Genomic DNA, 25,362 nt, shown 5'->3' on the forward strand with positions numbered 1-25,362 from the left:
CCCAGAAGCACCTCGGAAGAAAGGTCTGGTGATCTGCTAAAAAATCAGCCATTGAAAACCCTGTGGAGCACACTTCTAATCTGACGTACAGGAAGGTTACCATGAGATGGAACTGACTCCAGGGCAACTGATTTAACTTAAATAATAACAATAATATGTATTTCAACAGACTTGGCTTTGCCTGAAGACAATAAAGTAGTCAGATGCTTGGCCCTCTGTACGGAGCCCCCGAGAGTGGTTGTTGTTGTTAGGTGCTGTCGAGTTAGTCCTGACTCGTGGCGACCCTGTATGCAACAGAAAGAAGCGCCGAGACTGACTGCCTGGTCCTGCGCCATCCTCACAGTCATTGTTGTACTTAGGACCATTGTTGCGGCCACTGTGTCAGTCCATCTTGTTGAGGGTCTTCCTCTGTTTCGCTGAGCCTCTATTTTACCAAACATGATGTCCTTCTCCAGGGACTGATTGCTCCTGACAGTATGTCCAAAGTAAGTGAGAGAAAGTCTTGCCATCCTTGCTTCTAAGGAACGTTCTGGTTGTGCTTCTTTCCAGACAGATTTGTTGGTTCTTTTGGCAGTCTGTGGTATATTCAGTATTCTTTGTCAGCACCACAATTCAAAGGGGTCAATTCTTCAGCCTTCCTTATACATCGTCCATCTTTCACATGCATATGAGGCAATTGAAAATACCATGGCTTGGGCCAGGTGCATCTTAGTTTTCAGGGTGACATCTTTGCTTTTCAACACTTGAAAGAGGTCTTTTGCAGCACATTTGCCCAATGTGACATGTTTGATTTCTTGACTGCTGCTTCCATGGGCATTGATTGTGGATTCAAATAAAATGAAATCCTTGACAGCTTCATTCTTTTCCCCATTTATCATGATGTTGCTTATTGGGCCAGTTGTGAGGATTTTTGCTTGCTTTATGTTGAGGTGTAATCCATACTGAAGGTTTCAGTCTTTGATCTTCATCACTAAGTGCTTCAAGTCCTCTTCCCTTTCAGCAAGGAAGGTTGTGTTACCTGCATATCACAGGTGTTAATGAGTCTTCCTCCAATCCTGATGCCCCGTTCTTCTCCATATAGTCTGGTTTTGGGATTATTTGCTCAGCATACGGATTGAATAGGTATGGTGAAAGGATACAACCCTGACCCACACCTTTCCTGACCAAACCATGCAGTGTATCCCCTTGTTCTGTTCAAACAACTGCCTCTTGATCCATGTACAGGTTCCTCAGAGCAGAATTAAGTGTTCTAGAATTCCCATTCTTCAAAATGTTATCCATAATTTGTTGTGATCTACACAAATGCTTTTGCATAGTGAATAAAACACAAGTAAACATCTTTCTGATGTTCTCTGCTTTCAGCCAGGATCCATCTGACATCAGCAATGATAGCCCTGTTTCTGTGTCCTCTTCTGAATCCAGCTTGAATTTCTGACAGTTCCCCGTCGATATACTGCTGCAGTTGCTTTTAAATGGTCTTCAGTAAGATATTAATGATATGTTTGATAATTTTCACATTCTATGGGATCACCTTTCTTTGTAATGGGCACATATGTGGATCTCTTCTGGTTGGTTGGCCGGGTAGGTGTCTTCCAAATTTCTTGGCACAGACAAGTGAGTACTTTCAGTGCTGCATCCATTTGTTGAAACATCTCAATTGGTATTCCATCAACTCCTAGAGCCTTGTTTTTTACCAATGTTGTCTTCAGTCCAGCTTGGACCTCTTCCTTCAGTACCATCATTTCCTGATCATATGCTACTTTCTGAAATGGGTGAACATCAATCAATTCTTTTTGGTATAGTGACTCTCTGTCTTCCTTCCATCTTCTTTTGATGGTTTCTGCGTTGTTTAATATTTTCCCCATAGAATCCTTCAGTAATGCAACTCGAGGCTTGAATTTTTTCTTCAGTTCTTTCACTTGAGAAAAGCTGAGTGTGTTCTTCCCTTTTGTTTTTCCATCTTCAGGTCTTTGGGCACAGCATGGTGAATGCCCCAAGAGTGGGGCAGCTACAAATGTGGACCTCAAACACCACTATGTCCCTCTCTGAAATAGTGAACAACTCCTGAAAAAACAAAACCAAGTTCAATCTTTACCCAATTTGCATGATATTTAGGTTCCTGAAAAATTCAGTGTTAATTATCATGTGAAAAAATACTTCAGTTATGTATAAAATGGAGTTAGTTTCTATGATCAGATCTTCATTAACAGGCTGTTCGTGTAGGTGAATATTCAATGGACCCTTCAAAAGTCATGGAATATGTTTCAGCCATAAAGAGTAACAAAGTTCTGATACATACTACAACATGGATGAACCTTGTAAACATTATGCTGAGTGAAATAAAAAAAAAATGTCAGACACAAAAGGATAAATATTGTGATTCCGCTTACATAAAATATCTAGAATAGGCAAGTGCATAGAGACAAAATGGATTATGGATACCAGGGACTGTGGGGAGGGAGCAATGGGGAGTTATTGTTTAAGGAGGTACTGAGTTTCTGTTTGAGGTGAAGAAACTAATTTGGAAATAGTGATGAGTACACAGCATGGTGAATGTAATTGATGTCACTGAATTGTACACTTAAAAATTGTTAAAATGGCAAATTTTATGTTATATATATTTTACCATAATAAAATTATTAATTAAAAAAGAAGTCATTCAGGAGGAGGGCAGCACTGCCCCACACCTTGCAGGTTGTCTGGCATACCTGCCCTCCCTTAAAACCCAGTACTGCCCCCTCATCATTATGACAACCAAAAGCACAATGGGACTGACCACTCAGGGAAGTGGCCCTAAGCAAACCCTTTCCCTCAAAGAGAGAAGTACGGGTAAGATATCTTGGGTAGAGCTGCCAGAGAGGAAAGTCCTAAGGAGTACTGAGGCTTGGATAAGTTTCTCTTGGGATTTTTTTCTAAGCTCCATTTCTAAGAGTATTGCCTACCACTGGTTCTCTGATGTAAATCTCAATGCCTATTAGCTGGTTACACTGATGAGTGCTAAATGGACTTTAGGTTTTAATCCTACTAACATTTAATACTTTGAAGACCTGGTAGATATTTATGCCTAATATATGGAAACAACAAGAAGCCCTGGTGGTGCAGTGACTAAGTGCTTGGCTGCTAACTGAAAAGTCGACGGTTCAAACCCACCAGCCTGGTCTGGCGGGAGAACAATGTGGCAGTCTGCTTCTGTAAAAAATTTACCGCCTTATAAAGGGGTAGTTCTACTCTCTCCTTTAGGGTCACTATGAGTTGGAATCTACTCAATGGCACACAACAACAACAACCAACTCTGTGAGGCAATTAGTTCTACTCAGTCCTGTAGGGTCCCGAAGAGTTGGGACTGACTCAACTGGTTGGTTTTATATGGAAATAAGCCTATATGCAAATAGCCAAATCTGCTGAGCCAAATGCAAAGTAATGCTCCAGGTCTTTCAAAAGATTGTCTGGGATGGTTGGATAAGAATAAATAGGTCCTTCCCCAAGCGAGAGAGTCCCTGCGTGATGCGAAGGGTTAGAATGCTAGACTGCTAACCTAAAGGTTGGCAGTTCGAGAGTCCACCCAGAGGCATCCCATAAGAAAGGCCTAGTGATCTACTTCCAAAAAATACCCATTGAAAACCCTATGGAACACAGTTCTACTCTGACACTCATGGGATCGCCGTGAATTGGAGTCTACTTTACTGTAACTTGTCCCTACAGGAGAACTGCTGTCTGCTCTCCTTCTAACCGCTCAAAGCCAAGTTATCTAGAGACCACCTTCTAGTGAGCTCCCTAGCTTTGTTCGTTGTGCTTGCCTTTGTGCAACTAACTCCGCATTCGCGGTGCTAATTACCCCCATTCCCAGAGGGCCTGTATTTCCTTGGGGTTTTGAACAGTCCTTAGAGTTTTTACTCTTTGGAGCAAGATAGGCAACCAGGTGCTCTCAGACTCACTGACAGGGAACTGATTTTTCCCAGCCTTGCTCAGGTTCCAGGGATGTGATTCCCGGAAGTTGTAAACCAGGAAGGAGGAGAAGGTACTCCTTCCCATTGGGCAAATATTGACCTGCGGTTTTGTATCATGGCACAGAGGCGGGGGCTAAGCCCTCAGGCGCAAGTCCAAGGGGGTGCCAGATGAGGCCAGTTGGCAAATCACCCTCTGCCCCAGTAGGTGAACCGCACCCCACCTTCCATTGACGAGGGGGGGCACAAACTTAGAAATTGCCCCAGGCACTGTTACCCTCACTATGCCTGCCATGGCAATCAAGGTCTTTACTGCCCTGGCCTCCACATACCCCTCTGTTCACTGCCACCCTATTCCAACTACACAGACTGTTTATATTTCCCATAATAAGCTGAAAAATATGCATAAAAACCCTCTTTATTTTGTTCACTCAGGTCCTTCTGGATTGTCTTTCTCCTGCTTCTGTCTGGCAGAAGCTTCCTCATGCTTCCAGGGCTCAGAGAATTCTTGCTGGCCCAGTCTAGGTAGAATTAAGCAGGCCTGGTGGTGCAAAGTTTAAGTGCTTGGCTGCTAATGGGAAGGTTGGCAGTTTGAACCTACACAGTGATGCTTCCCAAGAAAGACCTGGCAATCTGCTTCCATAAAGATTACAGCCAAGAAAGTCTTCAAGGCAGTTCTGCTCTGTCATGTGGGGTTGTCATGAGTTGAAATTGAAGGAATGGCACCCAACAACAATCCCATAGAGTAAGCCATTGGTGGTTCAGTGTTAGGCACGAAGGGGCTCCACTGAGAGCAAACCAAAAAAAAAAAACCCGTTGCTGTCAAGTCCATTCTGACTCATAGCAACCCTGTAGGACAGAGTAGAACTGCCCCATAGGGTTTCCAAGGAGCAGCTGGTGGACTTGAACTGTCAACCTTTTGGTTAACGGCCCAACGCTTAACCACTGCACCACCAGGGGTCCCCATGGAGAGTACAGACAAGGAAATGCACAGGCAGATTTACCTCATATTGTGAGGTAAAAAATTGCCCCAGAATTCAAAATGATTATTAAATTACCTAGACGACTTAGAAGCACCTTGAAAAATGTGTTGAAAGTGCCAGGGTACACCCGGACTCTCTGAAAACCCCGAACTAAAACCATTCCTGAGGTCAACTCTTCAGACAAAGATTAGCCTGGACTATAAGACATAAAACGATACTTGTGAAGAATGTGCTTCTTAGTTCAAGTGGATACATGGGACTAAACAGGCAGCTCTTGCCCAGAGGCGAGATGAGAAGGCAGAAAGGGACAGGAGCTGGTTGAATGGACATGGGAAATCTGGGATGGGAAGAAGGAGTGTGCTGACACATTACAGGGATTGCAGCTAGGGTCACATAACAAAGTGTGTATAAATCTTTATACGAGAAACTAATTTGAGCGGTAAACTTTCACTTAAAGCACAATTAAATAAAAAAGTGCCAAGGTATAGAGGGTAATGAATTTATATTAATGGAGGAGGAACAACTCAGGAAAGGAGGGTGAGAATGGTTACACAACTCCAAGAATGTAATCAGTGTCACCAAGCGGTACATGTAGAAGCTGTCGAATTGGTGTATGTTTTGCTGTGTGTATTCTCAACGCCAACCAAATAAATAAAATTGTATGTATATATATACACACACATACATAACTTCTTGCCTTCGAGTTGATTCCAACTCATAGCAACCCTTTGGACAGAGTAGAATTGTTCCATAGGGTTTCCAAGGAGCAATTGGTGGATTCGAACTGCTGACCTTTTGGTTAGCAGCTGTAGCACTTAACCACTGCGCCACCAGGGCTCGCTCTTGCTCGCTCGCTCTCTCTCTTAAACATATGTATATATATATACACATACTCGACTTGACGGCACTGGGTAACTGGGGGTATATATATATATATATATATATATATATAATGGTGCCAAGGTATGCAGTTTTCTAAAGTGTAAACCTGTCGCTTGGAGTTTTGAAAGAGGACCCTCTCTGCTTTTGCTCTGTCTGAAGATCTTACTTGAAAACCATATTCTATGTGAGGCCTCGTCATGAAAGCATGTTTTAAGGATCTTGGAGAGGTCCCAGAAGAGTGAAATCAAAGTGAGCCCACAACCACCAAATGAACCTTACTGGAAAGGCCCTGCCAGGGGACTGAGTCTGTGTGGGTTGGAACGGGGTTGCTGAACTTGCCAAATTATGTCCCTTAATTATGAAATTATGAAAAATCCTCACAACCTGGACCAACAAGCAACATCATGATAAACAGAGAAAATGCTGAAGTTGTTAAGGATTTCATTTTACTTAGATCCACAATCCACACCCATGGAAGCAGCAGTCAAGAAGTCAAACAATACATTGTACTGGACAAATCTGCGGCAAAAGACCTCTTTAAAGTGTTAAAAAGCAAAGATGTCACTTTGAAGACTAATGTGCACCTGATCCAAGCCATGGTATTTTCATTCGCCTCATATGCACATGAAAGCTGGACAATGAATAAGGAAGACCAAAGAAGAATTGATGCCTTTGAATCATGGTGTTGGCAAAGAATATTGAATATACTAGGGACTTCAGGAAGGACAGCCAGAATGCTTCTTAAAAGCGAGGATGGTGAGACCTTGTCTCGCGTACATTGGACATATTAGATCAGGAGGGACCAGTCCCTGGAGAAGGACGTTATGCTTGGAACAGGGTCAGTGAAAGAGAGGAAGAGCCTCAACGAGATGGACTGACACAGTGGCTGCACTAATGGGCTCAAGTATAGCAAGGATTGTGAGGATGGTGCAGGACTGGGCAGTGTTTTGTTTTGTTGGACATGGGGTCGTTATGAGTCAAAACTGACTCGACAGCACCTAGCAACAACAACAGTTATGGAATAAATTATGAAATAGTGTGCCCATGCCTCTGTATTCATATATTTACTCTTAAATTATGTATCATATTATTATGTGGGTATTATTATGTATGATATCAAATACATACAAAATAGAAATTTTTAAAAGAGAAAAATAAAAAAATATTTTAACAATGATTTTAATTAATTGTACAAGATAAATTGTAGTGAAAGTTTTTTGATCAAAAGTCCATTATTACTATCATTATTTTATCATTACTATTTTAAAATCTTGTTTCGACTCTTAGCAATTCAGTATCTGGTTCTAAAATCAGTTTACTTCAGTACTAGGCTTTAGAGGTTGTCATAGGTTTGAAAAAAACAAAAACCAAACCCATAGCTGTTGAGCTGATTCCAACTCATAGAGACCCTATAGGACAGAGTAGAACTGCCTCACAGGGTTTCCAAGGCTATAATGTTTATGGGAGCAGATTGCCACATCTTTCTCCTGTGGAGCTGTTGGTAGGTTCGAACCACCAACCTTTCAGTTAGCAACCAAGCTCTTAACCACTGTGCCACCACAGCTCCTTAGGTTTGAAAAAGTACCCTGTAAGATATGTGAGGCCATGTGTAAGAGTTATATCATTGGCCACATTTACTGAATTGTGAGGTTTTTTTCCAAGTTATTCACAATGTCTACTTTACAGAGGAGAAAATGAAAGCCCTGGGAGGTTCAGAACTTGCCAAGGCCAAATTATTGGTCTCTTCTAGCCCGGAGTAAGAAAGAGTGAAAAAAAATATAAGACCCAAGCGAGCAATGAGTCCAAAGGACTAATGGACCACATGAACCACAGTCTGCGTGACCCCAAGACCAGAAGAACTAGATGGTGCCTGGCTGCCACTACCTACCACTCTGACTGGGATCACAACAGAGGGTCCTGAACAGAGTGGGAGACAAATCGCAGAACAAAAAATGAAATTCACAAAAAAGACTAGACTTACTGATCTGACAGAAACTAGAGGAACCCCCGAGACTATGGCCCCAAGACATCCTCTGGACCTGGAATTGAAGCCATCCCTGGAGACCACCTTCCAGCCAAACAATAGACAAGCCCAAAAAATAAACAGCAACACCCAAGAGGAACATGCTCTTAGAACGAGGCAAAGACTGTGTTATTATTTTATTGTATTTTTCCAGTTTTTTTAGTGGACAGTAGAGAGAAAGAATGAGAGACAGAGAGAGGGAGAGAAATTGGTTCCCACACCTCCTAACACAGAGGCTCTCCTAGTTAATTGAGGCCCTGCTCTCACCCTCTGGGGATTACCAGCATATGAACAGTTTCCTCTGGGAGGAAAGGTTACTGCCAATATTACAGAAGGTTTTTTTTTTTCTCTCGGTGATTCCCATCTGAAACTGCCAATTATCACTGGCACCTATTGTTGCTGTTGTTAGGTGCTGTCGAGCTGCTTCCAACTCATAGCGACCCCATGTACAAAAGAACAAAATTCTGCCTGGTCCTGTGCCATCCTCACAATGGTTGCTATGTTTGAGCCCACTGTTGTAGCCACTGTGTCAGTCCATCTTGTTGAGGGTCTTCCTCTTTTTCACTGACCGTTTACTTTACCGGGAGCCCTGGTGGCACAGTGGTTAAGAGCTTAGCTGCTAACCAAAAAGTCAGAAGTTTGAATCCACCAGCTGTTCCTTGGAAACCTGATGAGGGTAGTTCTACCCTGTCCTATAGGGTCGCTATGAATCAGAATCGACTTGATGGCAACTAGTTTTGGGTTCTACTTTACCAAACATGATGTCCTTCTCCAGGAACTATTCCTCCTGATAACACGTCCAAAGTACGTGAGACAAAGTCTCACCATCCTCTCTTCTAAGGAGCGTTCTGGCTGGAGCATCTGTACTTCTTCTAAGACAAATTTGTTCATTCTTCCCACAGTCTTTGGTATATTCAATATTCTTTGCCAACACCACAGTTCAAAGGCATCAATTCTTCTTTGGTCTTCATTATTCATTGTCCAGTTTTCACGCACACATGAGGTGATTGAAAATACCATGGCTTGGGTCAGGCACACCTTAGTCCTTAAAGTGACATCTTTGCTTTTCAACACTTTAAAGAGGTCTTTTGTGGCAGATTTGTCCAATGTAATATTTTGTTTGATATCTTGACTGCTGCTTCCATGGCGGTTGATTGTGGATCCAAGTAAGATGAAATCTTTGACAACTTCAATATTTTCTCCGTTTATCATGGTGTTGCTTATTGGTGCAGTCATGAAGATTTTTGTTTTCTTTATGTTGAGGTGTAATCCGTACTAAAGGCTGTAGTCTTTGATCTTCATCAGTAAGTACTCCAAGTCCTCTTCACCTGGGACCCAGGATTTGATTATCAGGTATTAAACTAACATATTTTTTGATCATAAACATTGGGGCAGATTTTTGCTTTTTTGTGACGGCTTATCAAACAGCACACTGATTTATTAAGCACAGCATGGCTAAAAGCTCAAGTGGGAGATTTAAAAATGATTGTTTATTCTAGTAAAATCTCAGTAATAGGATTAACTAGGATTTAGCATCCTCCTGTGGGAAACCTATGAAATGGCCCTAAAAATATGTTTGTGTGCAATTTCTCCCATTTCCTGATATTTTTATTCTTGTTCCTTGTAACTCGGGGATTCCAAGAACAGATGAAATCACCCAATTCTCCTGGTGGGGCTGGCATAGTTTCAATTCCATTCTATTTCAGCAAAATTGAATTGAAGCCCTATGGTGCAAATAACTATTTTGTTTGCCTAACACTCATGTCGGCTTCTAGCAAATTCACCGCCCCCTCTTTTTTGGGGAATTAATCCCCTCCCCTTCTCCAACCATGTGGCTCTAGTCATGACTGCCAATCATAGGTCCCACTCTCTGGCTACATTGAGACTAGAGATGTGGTCCAAGCCATGCCTAGAAGAGTCCTTCCCTGTCCTGAGGAGACTTGTAGGATTGTTGGTGGTGGTGATAGTGGGGGCTCTGTCTATTTGTTTTTGGAAGAAAAAAAAAGAGCTTCTAAATTCAGAAAAGTGAAAATGAAAGTGGAAAGACCGTCCTCTATAGCTATACCCCTGGCCTTTTCTAGTTCCTTGGACTCCTAAATTACTCCTTTGGCCTAAATATACTAGTTTAAATTGAGTTTCTGTCACTTACAATCAAAACTGTCCTGTTGAAGACGACTCTCTCTTAACAGGTACCTGGTCCTATTCCCAGCATCAGGGAAAGAAAAAAAAATATGATTCTATATCTGTCCTCAAGGAACTCAGAATCTATGAGGAAAGAAAGATGCCTCAACATATAACCACAAAGCAATGTGTCATGGATTGAATTATGTTTCCCCAAAAATGTGTGTATCAACTTGGTTAGGCCATGATTCCCAGTATTGTGTGGTTGTCCTCCATCTCCTGATCATAATTTTATGCTGAGAGGATTAGGTCACCTCCCCGATCCAATGTGAAGGGAGTTTCCCTGGAGTGTGGCCTGCACCACCTTTTATCTCTCAAGAGATAAAGGGAAAGGGAAGCAAATAGAGAGTTGGGTACCTTATACCACCAAGAAAGCAGTGCCAGGAACCGAGCGAGTCCTTCTGACCTGGGTGCCTGTGCAGAGAAACTCCTAGTTTGGCTGAAGGTTGATGAGAGAGAAAGATTTCCCCTGGAGCTGATACCCTGAATTTGGACTTTTAGTCTACTTTACTGTGAGAAAATAAACTTCTCTTTGTTAATGCCATCCACTGGTGGTATTTCTGTTAGAGCAGCACTAGATGACCAAGATACAATGTGATTTCTGCCATAACTGAGAGTGAATACAATCATAAGGGTTAGGGGAAATGGGCTCAGGAAATGCTAAAACTGAAGATGAATGTTTGAACCAGGCCTTCAGGTCTTAAGAGATAAAGCAAACAACAACTCATTAGGATGGGCATTTGAAATCCAGTCTCCTTCATTTACTAACTGGGCAATGTACTGAAGTCTCAGTGCCTCAGTTCCTTATCTGTAAAATGGAGATAATAATAGTACCTATCTCAGGTTTTGGTGAGTATTAAGTGATATAATGCTTGTAAAATGCTTAGCAATATAAGCGTTTAGTAAACGTTAATGATTACTATCATCCTTACCCCAGGGGCAAAGATTAACACCCATTTATTTTTAGGTTGTATCTCCTAAATGGGGCCAGTCAGGACAAAAATACCAGGGAAGACAACATCCTACACTTTGCCTGGTAACATACACTACTTCACAAAAAAGGGATATTCACACTAGCCTCTTGTCTCAGACTGTCAGCGCTGCTGTAACAGAAATACCACAAGTGGGTGGCTGCAATGAACAGAAGTTTATTTTCTCACGGTTTAGAAGGCTTGAAGTCCAAACTCAGGCTGCCAGCTCTACTGGAAGGATTTCTATTTCTGTCTGCTCTGGGGGAAGTCCTTGTCTCTTTTCTGTTCCTGTTACTGGGTTTCTTGGTAATCTTCATGTGGTGTGGCATCTATCTTCCCCCATCTGTACTTGCTTCTGTGCCTAATCTGCTCTTTTATACCTCAAAAGTGATGAGGTTTAAGACATTTTTAAAAAGAACAATGATATTACCTCATTAACATAACAAAGAAAACTCTATTCTGAAATAAGATTACATCCACAGGTACACCAAAAAACCAAACCAGTTGCCATTGAGTTGATTCCGACTCATAGCGACCATATAAGACAGAGTAGAACTTCTCCATAGGGTTTCCAAGGAGCACCTGGTGGATTCGGGACTGCCGGCCTTTTGGTTGGTAGCCATAGCACTTAACCACTACGCCACCAGGGTTTCCACCCACAGGTATAGGGGTTAGGATTTACCACACACATTTTTGAGGGAATCTATTCAATCCATAACAGCTTCCATACACTCTCATCATGACTTCTGTATGGTTTCTGGACCCTTGTCTGTTCAGAGAGGAGACCCTCAGAAGGAATTTAATGAACTCTGCTTGGAATTTTAATGAACTCAGAGTAACATCTCAAAGAATCTGAAAGGGAGACAGAAAGCCCATTAATTTACAACCTTTTATGTAAGGTTTTTAAAAATATCCTGCTCATTAAAATTATTCTCCACAAAATCCCTGGTACTGGGAGGTTTGTTCAGCTTTGCAAATTAATAAACAATGAATAAAGTACAATGAGGGACAGTTCCAAATTTGACTTTTTAATAGCAATTCCCAAAATTCTAAGACCAACGGAATCTAGTCCTGATTTCATTTGGTGAATTCTCCTGGGGTCTGGAGCACTGAGATTTTAACGAGCCTTGATAATTGGATGATTATGCTTTGCTTATTGTGAAGGTCTAGTTATACATCTTGTGTGGCAAATTGTTGCGATTCAGCAGAAGGAGCAGAGACCTGAAGTCTGGCTCTGATGACATAATGAATCAAGTTAATACAGACCACCCTCCCACTAAAAACACGTAGAAATGCTAGAAAAAATAGAAGCAGCACCTCCTCTAATTCAAGTACTGAGAATCCATTTTATTTCTCCTAGAATCCCGATTTCTGGGGTTCATGGAATTGGAATGACCCACTTAGGCCATTGCCCTGAGATCTTCTTTTGAACCTTGAGCCTTGAGAAAATGGGTTTCCTAAAATCACCTTTAAGTCAAACAATAGGCCAATAAGTAGCTAAGCAGAGACCATTTTGGCTTAGGTATTGGGCTCTTCTGAAGAATTATCTGCATGCAGTCTGTTTCAAGGAATAGAGACTCCAAGGTCAGACTAGAAGCTGTGTTTTGGGGTAAATTGTTATTATACATGTAAACACTGCCCTGGCCCTTTTCCATGTCAGTGTCTGCAAGATGGGGTATAAGAATCTTTAGAAGTTCTTTCATCTTTGGAACGTTGTTGAGTCCCTAGTCGAAATGTTACTCTGATTTGCAAATTGTATATTCACTATACTTCAGTCAGTTTCTACCGTTGGCTTAATATGATTTTTGTTTTAACGGTACATAGCTAAACTTTAGATAGAGACAGAAAGGGGAGGGGAAGTGGGAGGTTGAGAGTGAAGAGAAGGAGAAAACCCAAAGCCCAGACATGCTGCCATCGAGTCCATTCATAGTGGCCCTATAGGACAGAGTAGAACTGCCCATAGGGTTTCCAAGGCTGTAATCTTCACAGTAGCAGACTGCCACATCTTTCTCCTGCAAAGACCTCCAACCTTTCAGTTAGCAGCTGAGCACTTAACCACTGCTCGCCCCCATCCCCCGCCCCCCAGGGCTCCTTAGGAAAGGAGAAGAGAGAAGAAAAAGGAAGCCCCCAGGTGCCTAAAATGAAGAAGAAGCTTAAAGCCATAGAATCATGAGCCACTAACTGATGAGCTGGTATACTGAGATGACCAGGGGTATATGTGGACAAGACATAGGCCTTAGCAGAGAGCAGCTGAGATTTTAACACCCATGCAGAATCAGGAGACATGGCCCAGCATCCAGTGGAGTAGGGGAGTGGGGGATAGAATTGAGACTTCTGCAAAGTGCCGAGATTCTGAAGAGCTTTTTCAGAGTAAACTGGATGCCCTCCCAAAACACGCGCGCGCACGCACACACACACACACACAACACACACGCACACAAACTCTATTCGCTGCCCCAGGGAATCAACAAGGAAGCTTGTATCAGCCTAGTACTCTGGGTGAGAAAAACAACTTGCCTCCTGTAAGAAATAAAAGATGTGGAGCCCGAATAGACACTACAGTACCTATATGTCATGGTGCTCCATAGTGTTTTCAATGGCTGTTTTTTTTTTTTTTTTTCCCCAAGGCAGCTCTGGGTGAACTCGAACCTCCAACCTTTCTGTTAGTAGCTAAGTGTGTTAACCGTTTGTACCTCCCAGGGATTCCTTAACACATTTCATAGCACTTCATTCCTGTTTTTTGGACAAGAGACCCCACATTGTCATTTTGCACTGAACCCAGTAATTACATAGCCAGTCCTAAGGTTCTATTCATTAATCTGGTGGTAAACATACAGGTTTTTGTTTGCTTTTAATTATTATTCCTTAAATAGTTCATATCTGTTTCATACCCTTCTGCATATATGATGGTTTTTTACAAGATAAAGAAAAGAAGAGGAGAGAGGAAAAAGACGGTTGAAACTGCTTGCAGAGCCTGAGGCTCTTTTCTCTAACCACAAGGAGGGCTGGTCTCTCTTATGGAAAATGGATTTTCTTTTTGGATGCAGCCAAAAGTAATTTAGTGAAGAGTCTGATTAGTGACTTTGCTGGAAAATGCCACTTTAATTCACATATAAAGTCATTACTAAAGCCAATTATCATATGGTTCATAAAGCAACTCAGCTGCTAACCAAAAAATGTTTCAAACATACTTTATAAACACAAATATCACTAGATTGTTTAAAAACCTCTTAATTGACTCTTTTGACTGTATCAATAATTTTTGAGAGTATGAATCCTGATTTTGTTCAGAAATTAAGCAAACTGCTTGTATTAGTCATCTAGTGCTGCTATAACAGAAATACCACAAGTGGATGGCTTTAACAAAAAGAAATTTATTCTCCACAGTCCAGTAGGCTATAGGTCCAATTTCAGGGTGTCAGCTCTAGGACGCGTTCTCTGTCTGCTGGTTCTGGAGAATGGCCCTTGTCATCAGTCTTCCCTTGGTCTGGGAGCATCTCAACACAGGAACCTCAGGTCGAAAGGACGTGCTGTGCTCCCGGAACTGCTTTCTTGGTAGTATGAGGTTCCCAACTCTCTGCTTGCTTCTCTTTCCTTTTATCTCTTGAGAGATAAAAGGTGGTACAGGCCACACCCCAGGGAAACTCCCTTTACATTGAATCAGGGACGTGACCTGAGCAAGAGTGTTACATCCCACCCTAATCCTTTTTAACCAGGCAGAGATTATGATTTATAACACGTAGGAAAATCACAAAATGGAGGACAACCACACATGGCCTAACCAAGCTGACACATATTTTTGGGGAACACAATTCAATTCATTACCCTACATTAAAGTCATTTCTCCACGCACGCCCTTGAACACTGTGAAAGCTCAGTAAGATTTATTTCATAGTTTATTCTTCCGATTTATGGAAAATTCAACATGCAAGGAAGCACAAATGCATCTTTTACCAGTGCGGAAAGGTATGTTTATTATTCGATTATAATTTATGAGTCAAACACAAATGTATAATGTCTATAGGGTGTCCTAAGTCAACGCTATGCTCAACTTTTAAATTTAAGACAAAGTTGGTTGCTGGCACCTCTACACCTTTAATTAAATAAGGTTCTTGCCTCTCACTGGTCAAGAATGAACAGGTAAGGCATGGAAAATTTTCCACAGGAGCAAAGCTTTATTGAAGAGGCTTGCAAGCGGAGATGAGGAGGGCCTAGGCAATGCTTAACCCCGCCTCCCAGAATAAAGGATTTGCTTGGGGTTTTAAAGGTTTTTGGGTGCTGGGGGTGGGGAGGATTTATGTTTATTCATAGTATAGGCGGCGTTTTCCAGCAAGTGGCCCATCTGGGCAAGGAATATGTTAACTACAGTGTGCACAGCAGCTTTTTAAGATGGCTTTAAGACGGCTCCTGTCCCGGAAGCTTCTGGGATTCTTAGCAGGACTTACTATGGGGTGTCGCACCTGTGCAGTCTCTCGTTCCCTGAGTTCGATTCCCTGGCTGTGACTGTGGACCTCTGCTGCCCCTGGTGGAAGGTCACTTAGTGGTCAGAAGTGGATGTTCTGCACATGCTGCAGGGACAAGATCAGGTCTGTCCTGCTGAAAAACATGTTACAAGGGAGTACATTGTTCTTTCCGTATTACACATTCCAGGATGGGGGGTTTGCATTAGCCAAACACACAGTATTGCAAGTAAGTTGCAAGTTACAGGTGTTGCAGGGCTCCTTGCCTAGGGACTTAGTCCCTGTTTTTTCCCTATCTCAGTTTGACGGTAAAGTTCTTTTCTTCTAACTAATCAGCACCTTTCCTTCTGCTCTGCATGTCATTGGAGCTCTGGTGGCACAGTGGTTAAGAGCTCAGCTGCTAACCAAAAGGTCAGAAGTTTGAATCCACCAGCCACTTCTTGAAAATCCTATGGGGTGGTTCTACTCTGTCCTATAGCGTCACCATGAATCGGAATTGACTCAATGGGAACGCATTTTTTTTTTTTTTTTTTTGGTCTGGTTGACATTTGGCAGGACTCTAGATTCCCCCCCGCCCCTTGCTAAGATGATTTACTCATTCTTGTTTATTAATTTAGATAAAAATTTACAAATCAGCTCCCATCATGTCTGATTCTAGCGTAATCTCTTATCCCATTTAACTTGCAAACCATATTTTGGTAATGACTTCCTGCAATGGTGATACACTGGGCATATTACATGCTAATGACACTCATGGGCTACATCTTCCATGATGCTAGTTTCTTATTTTCTCTGGGGGAGGAGTTAGGACAGAAGAGTCACTAAGGTTATAAAGTAAGACACCATAGGCCATGAAATTGGCTCTCTGTCTCGAGTACTTTTCTCCTTGGCCCTGTTAGTAGTCCGCTTCATAGCTCACCGGGAGGAGAAGGTATGGAGCTCTGGCACAGTCACCTGGGAGCTGGTCCCCAGGGCTAAAACCAGCAATGTGTTGGAACTAGCTCCTACCAACTTGCTAGAATCAAATGTTCACATCTCTTCCCGACTCTGTGTTCAGTGACCTCACACTGATAGCTCAAAATTGATGGTAATGAGATTATTTACATCAAGGGAATTAGCCAATGCAGAAGCTTTATCTGCAGAAAGCCTGTTGTTAAACATTTACCAGTACCCAGACCAACTACCGTTGAGTCAATTGCAACTCATGGCGACCCCATGTGGTCAGAGGAGAACTGTGCTCCATAGGATTCTCAGTGGCTGATTTTTTAGAAGTAGATCACTAGGTCTTTCTTCAAAGGTGTCTCTGGGTGGACGCGAACCTCCAACCTTTCAGTTAGCAGTCTAGTCAGTTAACTGTACCACCCAGGGACTCCATTTACCAGCACACTACTGGCTAAAGGCTTGAGAGCTGAGAAGGAGCCCATAGGGAAATGAGTGGCTGCAGGCCCTGGGAAGCCTGGACTGACACCATTCAGTCATGATTTAGCTGGTCATGCTGCAGGAAGAAAATCCAGCACAAGGACCAAGCTGGAAGGACTATTCTAGAAAGCACAAACCAGCTGCCTGGGTGACCCTCACAGGGTTAGGGTGAGCTGGGTTGTTTAAGCATTCCTTTCATCACCCACTCAATTGTTTTGGGAGAAGGGAAACACTTGTTCTTCCATGTGCAGTGGGCATCCCATTGTGAAAATTGGTCCCTGTTCTTTTTTAGTGAAAACCACATGATCTCTTCTAATGTTAGATATCATCTTTTGTTCATCTGTGTCTAAACATCAATGAAAAAATAAAAAGGTAGGTAAATAACTATTTTTTAAAAAAGAAAAGAAAACCTTAATCAGAACTTAAATAGAAGAAAAGTGTTGCATAGCATTTGTTTTGATGTCTTTATCATGTTGTGAAAGTGTGTCCTCAGTTTTCCGCTTTGCAGGTGTTTATATATCATAAATGGATGAGGCATTGGTGGTTCAGTGGTAGAATTCCCGCCTTCCACGCAGGAGGCTCAGTTTGATTCCTGTTCACTGCACCACATGTTCAGCCACCATCTGTCAGTGGAGGCTTGCATGTTACTATGATGCTGAACAGGTTTCAGCAGTGCTTCCAGACCAAAAGAGGCTAGGAAGAAAGGCCTGGCTTTCTGCTGCTGAAAATCAGCCAATGAAAACCCTTTGGATCACAATAATCCAATCTACAACCTCAACTGATTCTGGGGATGGTGCAGGACGGGACTGTGTTTTGTTCCCTTGTGCATGGGGTTGCCATGAGTCAGAGACCAACTCGATGGCAGCTAACGACAACAACAAATGGAATATATAAATGGAAACCATTATGAGTGATACAAGAACTGTCACCCTTGATAAATTTGGATGGATGGAATATCTGCTGGTTAAAAATAAATGTTGTTGAAGAAATTCAGGGCTAAATGTGTACTGGATAGAAACTGTTCCCAGTGTTACTATGTCTGCTGATTTGAAGTTCAAGTGTGATGCTTCTATTCCATCTGACATTATCTAAATCATAAATAGAAGATGATGGATTGAGTCCACTTAGCAAAATGACATAGGCAAAGTAATGCCTAGAAATGTATAGTTTTAAATATTTTTGTCTCAGCAGAAGTGAAATGATTTCGTTTTCTCCTTTCAAGACTAATGTCCAGTTCCTAGTCATATTAAGCTGTCTTTTTTTTTTTTTATCTAAAATTGACACTTCTGGTCACATTAATTTTATTCACATTTAAAATTGTGAATGTAAAAAGAGTAGAAGTCACTTATAAAATTCTCACTTCAGAAATGATTAGAGATTCTTTTTTTATTTCTGAGTATATATGGAGAAAAGTCTGGCTTAAAGCTCTAGGAAGTGTATGAAATAGGTAGCATTTAATTAAATGTGTTCTGGGTGTTAGGGGAGAACCTTCTAGGTTTACTCAACTTTTAGGCAACTGCCATCTTTGAAGAGTACAGCCAATACTGGTCTCTAGAGAAGAAAGCTCCTAATCCCAGAATTTATTAAATATTAAATACCTTATTGAGGAAAAGTTGAGGTGGAAAATGTCAACTCTAAAATGTCAGAAAATTCTGAAGTTGTCATGGCGATGCTAATTTGTTTTTCTCATAAAGCATTTTAATATTACTGAGAATGCTATTCGCAGACTGAGAAAACACAGCTCCCTCTGAATGATGTTGAGTAACCTCATCTTAACTATGCTACAAGGTTTTCCATTTCCTGGCTGGACACAGAAAAGACTTTGTTGGTGCTATAGAACAAGAAAAAGAAGGCACTGCATGAGCTGAGGTGGAGTCTGTGGTTGGGAGATGTCAATAAGAGAGAAACACTCTTTGAAAGGCCCTGAGCTCAAACAGCTGGCCACCGTCAAACACCACTGGTTTATTTTGAAGCAACTTAAGGGCAACTCCAAACATCCAAAGACGTTTGGAATCCAGGCCCAACCACACAGTGATGGAGTTTTGGATCCTGAGGCCCACAGTCTGCCTTGATGGGCTAAATCTAGAAGTTTCCTCTAAACTGTCCTTAATCCTTGAACTGATTTCGGAAGCTATAGCAAATGCCGTTGGTTTCAGATCTGTTCTTCAATCCTGCTTCCAAGTAGGCCATTAAAATAAAATTCTGCAAATGGCGCTCATGTCAATGACTAAATCTATAATAAACCTTCTAATCTAAGTGCCCCAAAACCAGCCTGGGGAGGGCAAGTACTCAGGGACTGCACAAAATCACCTGGCGTTTTGTGGGCAGGATTAAGACTTACATTGATTCTCTGGCCTTGCTAGTATGACCCAGGACATGCCATTTAAACCTCTGACTTGGATCTCATGTGAAATGGAGACAGTAATACCTATTTCACTTTGTGTGTGTGAAATTAAATGAAATAATAGATACCAAATATATAAGTATCTGGCCTGAGACATTATGATTTATTTATTTAGACTCCTCCCCCTGCTCCATACCCTCTTTCCACAGATATACATGTTGTTCTAAAAGGAATTTAAAATGGGCTGCTTCATACATACTGTTTCCTTCTCGTTCTATTTCTCAAACTCCAAATTCTTTGTTTATGTAACTACCTGGGATTTCTTGTTAGGGGAGCACAAGAAATGTTGTTAAAGCAATGTTTAGTTGGTTAGTGTTCCTTGCGCCTAAAGTATCCCAACTATTACATCTGTATTCTTTGAATCTTTTAAGAATTTCAAATGGGATTTAGTACAGGCAAATATAAGAGGTGGTTCAAGGTATATTCCTTAGGGGACTAACCACAAACTCTAAGGCAGTGATTCTTTACCTTGTCTGCACATTGTCATCCCCTAGAAACCCTTAAAAATATTGATGTCTGGGTCTCATCTCTAGGGTTCTAATGAAATGGTCTGGGGTTTGACCTAGACATCAGAATTTGTTAAGCCTTCTCAGGGGATTCTAATATGCAGCCAAGATTTAGAACTGCTGACCGAAGAGTTGCATTTAATACATTCTTGCAAACAGCTTGCAAAGAGCTGTGCGAAGAAGCCTTTGGGGGCTAGTGTATCTGTTCTTCATGTCCACCTTTGCCTGGTCGCTTTTCTGAGCCAGTTCTATCCCTTTAACCTTTTAACTTAAACTCATTCCCATCACATGGTGACCTGCACCAGGACGGTATGTCAGTCAACACTTATGCCTCCCATCAATTGCAGGTAGAGGGTAGATAGCACACCTGAGTCCTCATTTCAGCCTTTATCAGAATGAGTGGGCAAATCTGTTCTTTCTATCCATGGAACAGCTGGTGATGAGACTGAATGAACAGGCAGCAGAAAGGGCCCCCCAACACACAAATACCCAAACATTTCTCCTAGTAGCTGTCCAAAATTTGTCACCTCCTGTTTCGTATGATTTAAATCTTGCCAACAAGTGAGAGCCTCTTTTAAAAGCCAGCTGGCCCTGGAAGGTGTAAATGTGGACTACCAACCATTCAAATCATATTGTGAGTTAGTTCAAATAGTTGCTTTTCAGCAGCACACCTGTGGGATCACAGCTCTGTGGTATTAGCAACACTAAAGCAAGGTTTCCCAACCCCAGTACTTTTATTGACATTTTGGGCTGGATAATTCTTTGATGTGGGGGACTGCCCTGTGCATTGTGGGATATTCAACAGCATCTCTGGCCTCTACCCGTTAGATGCTGGTAGCACCTTCTCCCCACCCAAGTTGTAACCACTGAATTGTCTCCAGACATTGGCAGATGTCCCCTTGGGGGCAAGCTCACCCCTGGTTGAGAATCACTGCACTAGTGGAATGGGAATTTTGAAAGAAGAGAGCGTAAAGAAGATACTCGGTAACATAGGAAATTTGGAGGAAGTCAGGCCTGGATAAGGCTGGGGAGTTGTTGATACCCCCTTACTTCTTTCTCCTGACCCACCTGTCTCTCAGCCCCAGAAAATCCCTCTTGCTGTTCTGGGTATGAAAGACAGGTGCATCTTGGGAGCTAGGAGGGCACTGAAGACAAAGGCCTTTTTTTTAAAAAAAAAAAAAATATCGCCTTATACCTGTATGGAAGCTGTGCCATCTGGCACTGGCTCAGTCTCTTCTCAACTTCCTTGGTGCCTCCAAAATGTAAAATTTTCTGAGGTTAGAGTTTATTATGGGAACCACCCTACCCCACACTCTCCCTACAACAATATTTCCAGCTTTTTACGGTTACTTGTGAATGCCATACACATGGTTTGTTCATAGCCACAGCATCACATCATTTATCACCTTTGAGACCCTAAAATAAATAAATGAATAAATCAAACCAGCTGCTGACAAGCTGATTCCAACTCATGGTAATCCCCATGTGTTTCAGAGTAGGACTATGCCCCATAGGGTTTCATGGCTGCCACCTTTTGGAAGTAGATTATCTTTCTCTGAGCTGTCTCTGGGTGGATTTCAACTGCCAGTTTTTTGGTTAGTAGCCAAGCATTTAACCGTTTGTGCCACCCAGAGACTCCAAGACTATAACAAACATTCCGAAAATTCCTTAATTCTAAACTACTCGAATTCTGAAGGGCACTATGTTTGCTAAAATGGAGGCATTTTTAAGTGCGCAGATGGAAGGCAGAACGTTGCTGGCAGAGGGCTGAGGGCCTGCTTTCCAGAGTAACCTGGAGCCTCTTACCCCATGTTCTGGAGAGGGGCGAAGTCCCTCCCAGCCTTCTAGCCACGCTCTTCCTCTCAGGCTCTTTTCCAACCTTGGAGCAAGAACTTTAAAATCTACTTCCCAAGACTGTTTCTAACTGACAGGACTTGTTTTGTGCCTTTTCTCCTTCCATTTTGTTCTCTTCACCTAAGGCTTCTGCTTCTTTAGGGTTATAAGACCCTTCGCCCCTCACTGTGAGGATTATTCACCCAACACTGTCTCCCATAAGCAGGCAGCAGTAGGCAGGGAGCCAGCACAGGTGAGCGTGTGGACACTGCTCCCACATCGGAGCATTCTGTCTGCCAGCTCCACCCAGCTCAGCTTCTGACTCTAATGGGGGTGGCCATTTTGCAATGAAAGACCAAGTAAACAAAGCGTTTTTCCCGGGAGACTGGCTCAGATTTAATAGAGGATGTGTGCGAGCTTTCAGCAATCCTCGGCCCACAAGTTTTAAGCACTATACAAACTGATTTAGAACACTGGAGCCTGACTGTTTGTTTAGTGCCTTTATTGACTCAATTCCCGCCTCTAGGGCAGTGGCCTCAGCTGCCCACTCAGTCATTGTTCTCTAGTCATTGACTCAGTTCTCCTCTGAGCCTGTGGCCTCCCTGTTGGTAGTTCTTTGTTTATTTCATTTTCTGGTCCTTGAAAAGTTGGGCAATCAACTCACACTTACAGGTGTAGTGTTTCATTTTTAAAGAAGCATAATTCACTCCAGATAGTATTTTCAGTTGAGTTTGTTGTATAATAGGGACTTTTTCATTTTCCTCTTGGAAAGCAAAGGGCTGATTTTCTGGGTGATGAGGAGTGTTTGTCACTGTTCTGGTGTATTAACTCTGACCATAAGCCTCATTTGTAAAGCGTTTCTAATATGTCCCGGTGTATAATTAAGAGGGGGCCCCAAAGTTTTTGCAAACCTCACACAGTGCCTAGCCCAACTATGAGAGCTATTGATTTTGTCTCCAAGTGGCAACTTGGAAAAAAGAAGCAGGGTTTTTTTTTTTTTTTTTTCATTGTTTTTTTCATTGGAGCAATAATATCATTTATTGGGCATATACTTTATCCAAAGTACCATGCCTAGTGCTCTAGATGCATTGGCTCCTTTGATTGTCACCATAAACTTTTGTGGTGGGTATTATTGCTCTTTTTTATTAGACAGGGAAGCTAGGACCAAAAGGTTAAGTAGCTTACCCACAGTTCCTCAGCTTGCTGGAGGCAAAGCTGGAATGTAAGCCCAAAGCTGTTTGACTTCAAAGTCTGTGCTACTAGGCACGCCTCAATTCCCTCCCTATGACCTGAGGCACTTCCCTATTCACTGCACTCATCTCTGAGAAAAGGAGAACTCACACAGAGGGCAGTAGTCCCTTGGGGGTGGTCCGGGGGGCTAGGCCTGTAGCAGCACTGGATTTTCAATGCTGCTGCTTCTCAGGGTCGGCTTGGCAGCTTCCCCCTGGCTTGGCAGTTTCTCCCCATGGCGCAGAACTGACGACGTCCACTCTTCTCTGGGCCAGAGCTGTCCTTCAACAACTTCCTCAAGCTTTCCTGCCAGAGGGCAGAACTCGTGTGCCACCTGATCTTGCTGCCAGTAAAGGAAGCTGGGAACAGCACACACGTTCACACATACATACGTACATGTGCACACACATAAGCACATGTACTCACCAGTGTTACGGAGACATGCACACACCTTCACTCAAATACACATTTGAACACATACACATTCACACTCACTCGCTCACACACGGGCACACACACACTCACACGCATACGCCTCTCACTTTCCTGCACAGAAGGTGAGCACACACTGGGATGCAAGGTCAGGAGGCCAGTGCCCAATGAACTATATATTGCTAGAGGATGGCGCTCTGTGTGTGGTGGAAACCCTGCTGGCATAGTGGTGAAGTGCCACAGCTGCTAACCAAAGGGTCAGCAGTTCAAATCCGCCAGACCCTCCTTGGAAACTCTAAGGGGTAGTTCTACTCTGTCCTATAGGGTCGCTATGAGTCAGTATGGACTCGACGGCACTGGGTTGGGTTTGATTTTTTTTTTTTCTTTTTGGTGCACTGTGGAATTCTGGAGAACTTATAGCAAGGGCATGGGGTTTGTTGTAAGGAAATTTGGTCTCTATTCTAACTTTAATCACCCCTGGTCATCAGGAGTTCGGTCTCTGGCACCAGGTCATTTGCTCAGAGCATGGGCTTCAGAGCCACACTCTCTCTGTGACCTTGGGCAAGTTGCTTATCTTCTCTTTACCTCCATTTCTTCATTTGTAAAATGGGGATAATAATAATGCTTGTCTGATAGAGTTATGAGTATTAAATGAGTTCATACACATGAGGCTAGGACAGGGCACAATAATGGTAAGTTATCAGTGGCATACTATCGTTACCCAGACACCAAACTCATTGCCGTCGAGTCCATTCTTACTCATGGGGCCCCTACAGGACAGAGTAGAACTGCCTCACAGAGTTTCCAGGCTGTAAATCTTTACAGAAGCCGACTGCCACCTCTTTCCCCAGTGGAGCATCAGGTGGATTCAAACCGTTGACCTTTTGGTTAGCAGCCAAGCACTTAACCACTGCGCCACCAGGGCTCCTTTACCCAGACCCAATGGGTGTTAAAGGTGTGGACCAATTTGAGATTTCAATATGGAAATGAGGTCCCAGGAGAGATTTATCAAGTGTTACAGGCTTCAGTTCCATTTCCTGCAGTCTATAAACCTTACACTTGAAAAACAACTCCAGAGAAGAGAAGACCTTATTTTCTCTCCTTCTTAGTCTCAGAGCATCCTCGGCTCCCTCAGGCGACTGAGTGATAAATTCAATCATCTGGAGCAGATGGGTAGATTCACAGACTGCTGAAATGTCCAGGATTTGCATCGTGCTATCCCTCCATCCCTCCTCCTCTCCCTTTGGGGTTAAATTAATGTTCATTGTGTGAAAATATTGCTAAACCCAATTGGAGTAGGAGCCATGCAACAATACAGTTTTTATTGATATGTTCAGCTTATTTGTAAGTAGGTAGAATTTAGCAATTAACATGTTTATTCTGTGGTTCCAAGACATCTTCTTTTGAATAGTACAGAAGGAACTCTTCCATACTAGTTAAGCTAGCTAGACCAATGATACACTATCCTGTTCTATTTCTTTCCTTTGATCAGACCTGGTATTATTTTTTAAATCTTCCAAGCTTCCATATTCCGATCCCCGTATTTTTCCTGTCTGGTTCATACTTTCTGTTTTCTTTTTTGCTCTGTGATGGCCTACATCCTGGTGGCTTAGTGGTTAAGCACTACTAACCAAAGAGTCGGCAGTTGGAATCCGCCAGGCGCTCCCTGGAAATTCTATGGGGCAGTTCTACTCTGTCCTATAAGGTCGCTATGAGTCGGAATCGACTCGATGGCACTGGGTTTGGTTTGGGTTTTTGGCCTACACCTTGGTTCTACAAGGGCCTCTCCTTCAGAATGTCTCCATGTGGAAACTCTTCATCTTTCCTTGCCGTCTCTCACCCCTGAGTTAGGCCAGAAAGGCATTATTTTGCCTTAAAATTCCAACTATGTCGTTATCAGAGCACTCATCTCATCAAACGAATGCCTAGAAAGAGCCTGTTTTATAGGCTTGGATCTCACAAGTTCCTTTCTCTCCAACCCCTAAGAAATGAAGGGAGATTTCCCAAGTGATTTTCCTTTAAAATTGGCTTTTTCTTTAAATTTGTACACTATCACCCCATGTTTACAAAATAATTTCTACCTAGGCCTAGAGA

Source organism: Loxodonta africana, chromosome 14 (genome assembly GCF_030014295.1).
Source record: "Loxodonta africana isolate mLoxAfr1 chromosome 14, mLoxAfr1.hap2, whole genome shotgun sequence".
Lineage (NCBI taxonomy): Eukaryota > Metazoa > Chordata > Mammalia > Proboscidea > Elephantidae > Loxodonta > Loxodonta africana.